General features: G+C 33.7%; 1 long non-coding RNA gene across 1 annotated transcript; it reads right to left on the reverse strand.

Moving 5' to 3' along the window:
* Positions 1–583: 583 nt before the first annotated feature.
* On the reverse strand, positions 584–2,668 carry LOC125662225 (uncharacterized). Its single transcript, XR_007365297.2, has 2 exons — positions 2,519–2,668; positions 584–873 (listed from the first exon to the last, which is right to left on the reverse strand). It is a non-coding gene; the product is annotated as an uncharacterized LOC125662225 (long non-coding RNA).
* Positions 2,669–7,867: the final 5,199 nt, after the last annotated feature.

A 7,867-nucleotide genomic window follows, 5' to 3' on the forward strand; every position in this document is an offset into this window, starting at 1 on the left:
AATCTATCATTGATTCATGAGGAATTACCCCCCCCCCCCGTTCAATAGTTCAATATTAGCTCTGCTTACTATGTATGTGCAAGAAATGTTACGCCAGTACCATGTATGAAATCTATTAAACTAACATTTTTTAATACATGACTTGACAATTTACAGTTACTAATGAGGAAGTATTTTGACCTTGACTCGTGACCTTGGCATTTGATTAAAAACAATTGAGGGCCTCTGTTTTCTAGAGTCTGGGCGTTCATCATGGTCACTCGTTTAACGTATCTTTTTTAAACATAGGTATGTGAATTATATTTCAACATCATAAGAAGACCTTGCTTGTAACTGTAACATACAAATGATGTTCATATTGAAGTCATTTAGTATGCTGGGAAAGTCAATATCTTTAATATCTGACATCGTTGGAACCCACGGGTTGATTCATTTATTATCATTTAACGTACCACCGAAGAATTTTTCACTCATATGGAGACGTCACCATTGTCAGTGAGGGTTGCAAAATTTAGGCCTATAATCGGCGCTTAATTACGGCCTTTGAGCAGTGGGTTCCGATGATGAATATTTCATAATCGTATCCTATTATAAATGGTATACCTTTATTTTAGAATCATATATTACAAAATAGACAAGATAAGCACACACAATCTTTTTCATTTTCTAATTTTGCGCATATATAGTCATCATGGCTAATCGTCTTCTCAATGGCATAGAGGCAACTAAAATATAATGTGATCTGCTGTCCTGATAGAAATTCTTTCAGGTTAAATGAACCACACCCCATCATATCCTTTGAGGCAACATAAGCATCGAACATACACTGATGCTTCTGACTTGGCCCCCACCAAAATGACAATATGACACTTCCTACAAAATCAATAAATAATATTAATTTTAAGAGAAATACCAAGATGAATATATGCAAGCATATCAAAATCTTCTGTCCCATCTAAAATGTATTACTTGTTCTCCCCATGTCATCTACATCTACTACTACATGTAGTTGTAATATGTATTCCTTAAATTATATGTTTGAATGAAATCTTATTCAAACCCTTTTCTTAAGGTAGGTTATAACTTACTTAAATACATGTATTCTTATCTAGATTTAGTTTCATCTAAACTCTAAGGTGATTATATGACCTCAATTAATCAACACATGGGTTAATTATAATATTCAAAACAGTGAGAATTGTTTTGCGGTATTTTATCACTAGAGGACTTATGCGACGTTTCTCTATAATATATATCAATTTTCATGAATGTGCACTCTGTCTCGTTTCTACAAAAAAAAATAAAAATCTTGGGGTACGTCGTATTACCATGTCTGTTTTAGAGATAGCATACTGGTATTCAGTATTTCGATAGTTTCTAATATTGTTGCAATCAAAAGTTATGTATTACATCAGGTTGTATATATAAGGACAGTACAAATATATTTTAGCAAAGAATGGATCAAATCCAGGACCCCTGCATTACAAGATAGGTTATCTAATCGCTAAGCTACCCAGGCCGGTAAAATTTGAATTTATTTCCGAAATCATACGATAGCTTTTTATATCAAGAAGATAGGAAAAAAAATCAATGTCAGAAATGTTGCTTGTATGTCCTTAATAAATACTTTTGTTTTGTTAGTGGCATGTGTAAAATGAAAACAAAATCAAGCTGAACAAAAAAGAAAAAAAAAATAGAGTAAATTCCCAGGCATAACATGTATAGTCTAAGGTGTATCAGTATTGGTATTTCTACAATATTTCAATTCTGTTTAATTAATTGAATTTATTCATAGAATTGATAATTTTTTTTAAAGTATCATCAAAAGTAAAGAATAATTTAAAACATGTGGATGTCTAATAATACTGAATAGTGTCCCCATCTGAATTCACTTCTCAGTTGAGTATCTGTACATGTATTACCCCCCCCCCCCCCCCCCCCGAACTAATACAAGTAGAACAGATTAGAGATAAAATTCAATGTTATGACCCATTACTTTATTTCACGAAGGAGAGCTTATTCAATGTTTTGGCATGTATCAATGGGGGGGGGGGGGGGGGGGGGGGTCTCTTTTCTTTTATGTAATATGTATAATAACAAAAGGGCATGCATTTTTCAAATGTATAAATAGATATGATTTTTTTTATGATTCTATTATTTCATTCTATTATAAAACAAATAATGATAACGATTTTGCATTTATTATCTCAATTTCATCCTAGTCATACGATCCCCTACAGAATAAAGTGTGCTGCATTATTCCTAAGTAGATCTAGGTACTGTAATGTGTGACGCCACAGTCTACATTTTGACGTCATATCAATACAACTGAAGCAGTGGCGAGTTGAAGGGTGAATATTTAGCACGCACGCACATCATATGTGCCATGCTATTGGCAGATCTAGAGAAATCCATAATTGTACACAATGTCTATGAAAACATTTGACATCAAATGATTGTGATCAAGTTGATTAATTCTAGGCTTGTGAATGGATTTCAAAGTATATAGAATAATTACCTGTATTACTAGAACGCTGGTACTCGGAGATATGTCTCTCACACCTTCTTCTTTCGTGTGGGTGAGTGGAGAGAATATTTTGAATGCCACATGTCTTCGTCTAAACTTCTGTCAGCATGCAGTAAGACATTATCCCGCCATATCATATGTGTTTCTATGTAATTTTACTGCCTTATCACGTTGAAGAGTTTCAAAGGGGAATAACTCTTGGTTACAGACTGCATTTCCCCCCATAAATCATTCACTTCAAATTGTATGAAATAGGCAGATTCCCAAAAGTTTTAGTTTAGATTTATGAAGAACATAGATTAGTTGTTTTAAAAACTTGTGTTACTTTATTTGAGGTGGATGCGAATAAAAGTTATTAAGACATAAAAACCATTGAATTTAAACACAATTTTACAGACTTGTTCAATTATAAAAATCACTTAGGATTGTCCATTATTCATTTTTTTTCTTAAATGACAAATATGGGATCTGTTTTATAGTTTAATTTGAAAATTAGAATTTTAAGACTATTCATAATCTTTTATATTCAACTTTTGTGCCAAAACTACCAAATTCTAGAAAATGGCCAAACTTGATAAAATTGTACCTGTTTCCATAGCAACCATGATCACTATCTAATTTTTAAATATATTTTCTTGAATATGTTATATAGATGTTTCATTCAGGTGAGTTTCGTGAAAATCGGTGACTGTGCGTGCCGAATTTTTTTAAGTGGTTACAGAGAATGGCTCTTAATAACTACCCTTTTCCATCAGTTAGATTTATTAATTTGTCCACCTACTACAGGAAATATATGCTTCATATATTTGAATTTGTTTTTGAAATTTATTGGTAAATTTTCTGTCCATATTTCTTTTGAAGTACTGAAATGCATGCATTAATTATATGCATATTTGTTAATATCTCTAAAATTATGTTCAGTTACTAAAGAAAAAGGGAGAAACACTAGACAAAATTGCAGATTTGTGTTTCATGTTACAGCACACTACATAATTATACACTATCATTTTACTCATTTATTTTGCTAAATACAATTTTCAGTATGGGGATTGTGTCTTGGCGATCGATATAGATTTATGGCCCTTTACAATGATTACATAATCATATGATACGAAATATTTTACATAGCTTTTTTGTTGTAATATTTGTTTTTAATGTGCAACATATTATTATGAAAGTCTTCATACATCATAAATTGATTTCAGTCAATGTATCACGCATGCGGATAAATACAATTTAATTTTACAGTTTACTAATTCGTGACGATGAATTCATAAGAAGTATATGAAGAAATTACGTCAGAAAATTAGATCCTCGCCAGACTATTCTGTGAAGTGAACTAACTTTGCGATTGACACGTTTTTCTTATTCTCAGAAAGTGTATGATAACTCATAGTAGCATATAATTTGAATGTCACTGCACAGTGATATCAATGTACAATAACATACTCGGGATATATAACGTTAGACATGCTGCGTGATATCGCTGTTTTTGATTAAGGACATCGTATACCTTTTAAGATAGTGAATTCCATATTAATGGTGTATTTATTCTCCATTTTAATTTTTTTTAAATCTATTTCTGCGACCCTGTGTATAACCTCTACTTAACAAGTGTAAGGCTTATGCATAGATGTTGCAAAAAATATGTAGTCTATCAACTTAACCCTTAAAGGAACCAAACATATCATTCACCTGACAAGTGTAAATGTTTAGACATTTTAAATAGTATCACTATTTAGTATACTCTACCAATGAACTTACCTTGAGGGTGGATTGCGGATTGCACCGTGTTAATCAGTTGCTGCCAAATGCATCGTTGTTTCTATACACGCAGGTGACCAGACGACAGTTACATTGTATAGCGCTAACCACTTATTCTTATTTAATCTAGTTGCGATATAGCGGGTTCGTGGCGGCATTTTTTTCTCCCCCCAAATAGTTAGAAAATGATTGAATTTTTATATTCTAATTTAATATTTCAATATTGTGCCGTCGATAACCTGCTAATATGTAAACTTTGGATAAAAGTTGACGAAATCGCCAGTTTCCCAGAAATATGTAGCCTTTTATTGCTTTTAGCACTTAATGTACTATTACCAATATCCGGTTATGTTAAAACCTCCCATTGTTGAACGGTATCTGCCCTATAAAAAAACCCACTCAGATTTAATACAAATCAACGTTTATTTTTTTCAACATTTGCTAGGCCATAAACAGCCAATGTTGGATATAATCCATTTGTAGGTGAAGGAAATAGTAAATTTCATGACTCCCATCAGAAGGGGGTTTAATTTTGGGATAAAAATGATAAAATTAATGTATTTCTTTTAGAATTGTCTTTTTTACACCTAGGCATCTAGCACAGAAAGTGAATATACAGTAATGGTGAGGAAGGAAGTTTCTATCAAAATGATAAATTACCTGACCCCCGTGGTAGGGGTTCTGACCCCAGGGCGTGGCAAAAGTCGGTATATAGTGTTTATTTGTAAAACATTTCAATACCATGTGCTATTGATACTAAATTAAAATGAAAAGGATATTTAAAAAGAGCAGATATTTTTTTTAATGTAAATTTTATATTCCCAGGAGTAGGGATTTTGGTATTAGGATGGGGCCGAAATTGTAAGATATTAAATGTGTAAAGAATATAATTTTTAACGTTTTCTGGATAACTACTATTCCCATTCTTTTCATCTTTTAATGAACAGTCTTTAAGACAAGGGAGCAAAAACTGTAAATTTCATGATTGCTCAACCTTTGGGGCCTTAGGAACGGGGAAAACTGCCAGCAATGGACCATATTTCAATAAATCTTCTCTACAACCGCACACGTTTAAGAAAAACGAAATGCATGGTGATGTAGATCAGGAAGGCCTCTAACAAACTTGTCAATGTCATGATCCCAAGGGTAGGGGTTCTAACCCCAAGATAGGGCCAGACTTACTATATAGTCTTTATGTGTGAAATACTTGAATAACATCTTTAGCGTGAGAGATAACAAATTGAAACTAAACTGATATTTATAAAAAAAAAATCAGGTATTCTTTTACCAAAATTGTAAATTCCATGAGCCCCGGGGTAGGGGTTGTGACCCCAGGGTGGGACCAAACTTAGTATAGTCCACTTCTGCTTCATACTTAGATATTTTATTGAAAGTAGACATTAAGGGCAAACTGAAAACTCAACTGTATGACAAACGGGATGATTTCAGCTTCTCCATCGTCAATTTCCCATATCTATGTAGCAATATTCCATTAGCACCTGCATATGGTGTTTATATATCTCAACTGATTCGATATGCAAGAGCTTGTTCTGCGTATAGTCAGTTTTTAAATCGAGGTAAGCTACTGACAAACAAGTTGATGGTACAGGGATTTCAACAGTCTCGATTGAAGTTAGCATTTCGCAAATTCTAAGGTCGTTATAACGATCTAGTTCGTCAATACAACCTCGCATTGGGTCAAATGCTGTCTGACGTCTTTCATACCGATTGTTAAGCCGTTCTTGGCACACTGATTTTGACTGCGGATAACTCCGTTTACCTGATCAGGATTTAGGGCTCACGGCGGGTGTGACCGGTCAACAGGGGATGCTTACTCCTCCTAGGCACCTGATCCCACATCCGGTGTGTCCAGGGGTCCGTGTTTGCCCAACTATCTATTTTGTATCGCTTATAGGAGTTATGAGTTTGATCACTGTTCGTTATCTTCACCTTGCATATTGTAGTTATGTGTCAGTTTGCTGATACTGTATCAAATCTAAATGCATACGTATGGATAGCAGAAAAGGATGTACAAAAAATGTGTGTTTTACAATCCAGGATTTTGACTCTAGGGTGTGTCCAAAGTAGTCATATCTATATACCTGTAATGGAAACCTTTCATCAGTACACACATATTTGAGGACATTGAAGTTGTAAGAGCATATCTTGTTTCATACTGTTGCTGAACATATGAATCTAGATTAGATATTCAGAACAGGGATTTTTTTCTTCTAATGTTCATATATAGCCTTTACAAGTAGTAGAACGTTTTCACTAGTATTCAGGTGACCGATAAGGTTTGTGGACTAGCTCTTGTTTTTACATATTTTCGTCTTCAGTAAGGTGAAGATAACGAACAGTGATAAGTGATAAGTTGATTTCTGGTCAGAGTCTTAGTGAAAGTAAATTTCCCTTTTACAGTGTACCTCAAAATAAAGATATGTTTAACCATTTGTAATCAGTCTGTAATATTTTGCAGAGTTTAAGTGCAAAAACTACTCACCCTAGACTTCTTTGTATAACTTACCATTTCTATATTCTGAAACATTTTGAAAACAATTTATTTGTAATCACTTTCACTTTCTCTTTTATAATTCCCTGTAATAGTCCAAGCTAGATATAATATTCTATTCGTTAAATCAACCACATTCCTCGAAGAAAAAACCCAACTATACAAGTCATATTTCTTTATTTGTACTATATTTTTAATCTTTCTTTGCATTTTTGAGCAATTTTGAGATGTTTATACATCTGTGGAAAACGTATTTGAAACATATATTTGGATCCGTACATACGTTTGTAACAAGGTCCTGTGTCATGTATATGTGAGGCAATGCATGCTGCAGGATTACAAATTAAGATTTTAAAAAAAGAACACACACACACACACACACACACACACAGAGAGAGAGAGAGAGAGAGAGAGAGAGAGAGAGAGAGAGAGAGAGAGAGAGAGAGAGAGAGAGAGAGAGAAGTTCTATGTCTGCAACATTACTATGTTAGTCGGTGATTTGAGGCCTTTCTAACTGTTTTAATGATAAAAGAGTACGTTTACTATGACACAATTACCTATTTTAGTAAGATCAAGTTTAGATCAAGTTTTGGTGTCAGAATACCAATATAATTAAAAGCATTACAAAATTGACAAATTAGGACCCCTGCAAGTATCTTCCGTTAGCATACTGAGTAAGTTTATTGATTGACTGATTGATGTTTTGCGCCACACTCAACAATGTTTCAGTTATATGGTGGCGTCCATATTGGTCGAAGAGAGAACCCAGATACAATGTACTTGGGAAGAGACTACCGACCTTCCAAAAGTAAACTCGGAAACTTTCTCACATACCGGCGCGAGCGGGATTCGAACCCACGCCGACGGAGGTGAGAGTTCGTGTGATTTTGATCGCGGTGTTCTAACATTGTGATGCATTTCTATTGACTAAACTATTTTGTAAAAATTAGTTGTTCTGTGTTAATATTGTAAATTTACTAATTACTGGTATGTCAATATAGATACTAGTAACACTGAACAAACTTCAATTAAATGTAAAGTAATCTACTCAGGATGCATGGTAT

Source organism: Ostrea edulis, chromosome 8, assembly GCF_947568905.1.
Source record: "Ostrea edulis chromosome 8, xbOstEdul1.1, whole genome shotgun sequence".
NCBI lineage: Eukaryota > Metazoa > Mollusca > Bivalvia > Ostreida > Ostreidae > Ostrea > Ostrea edulis.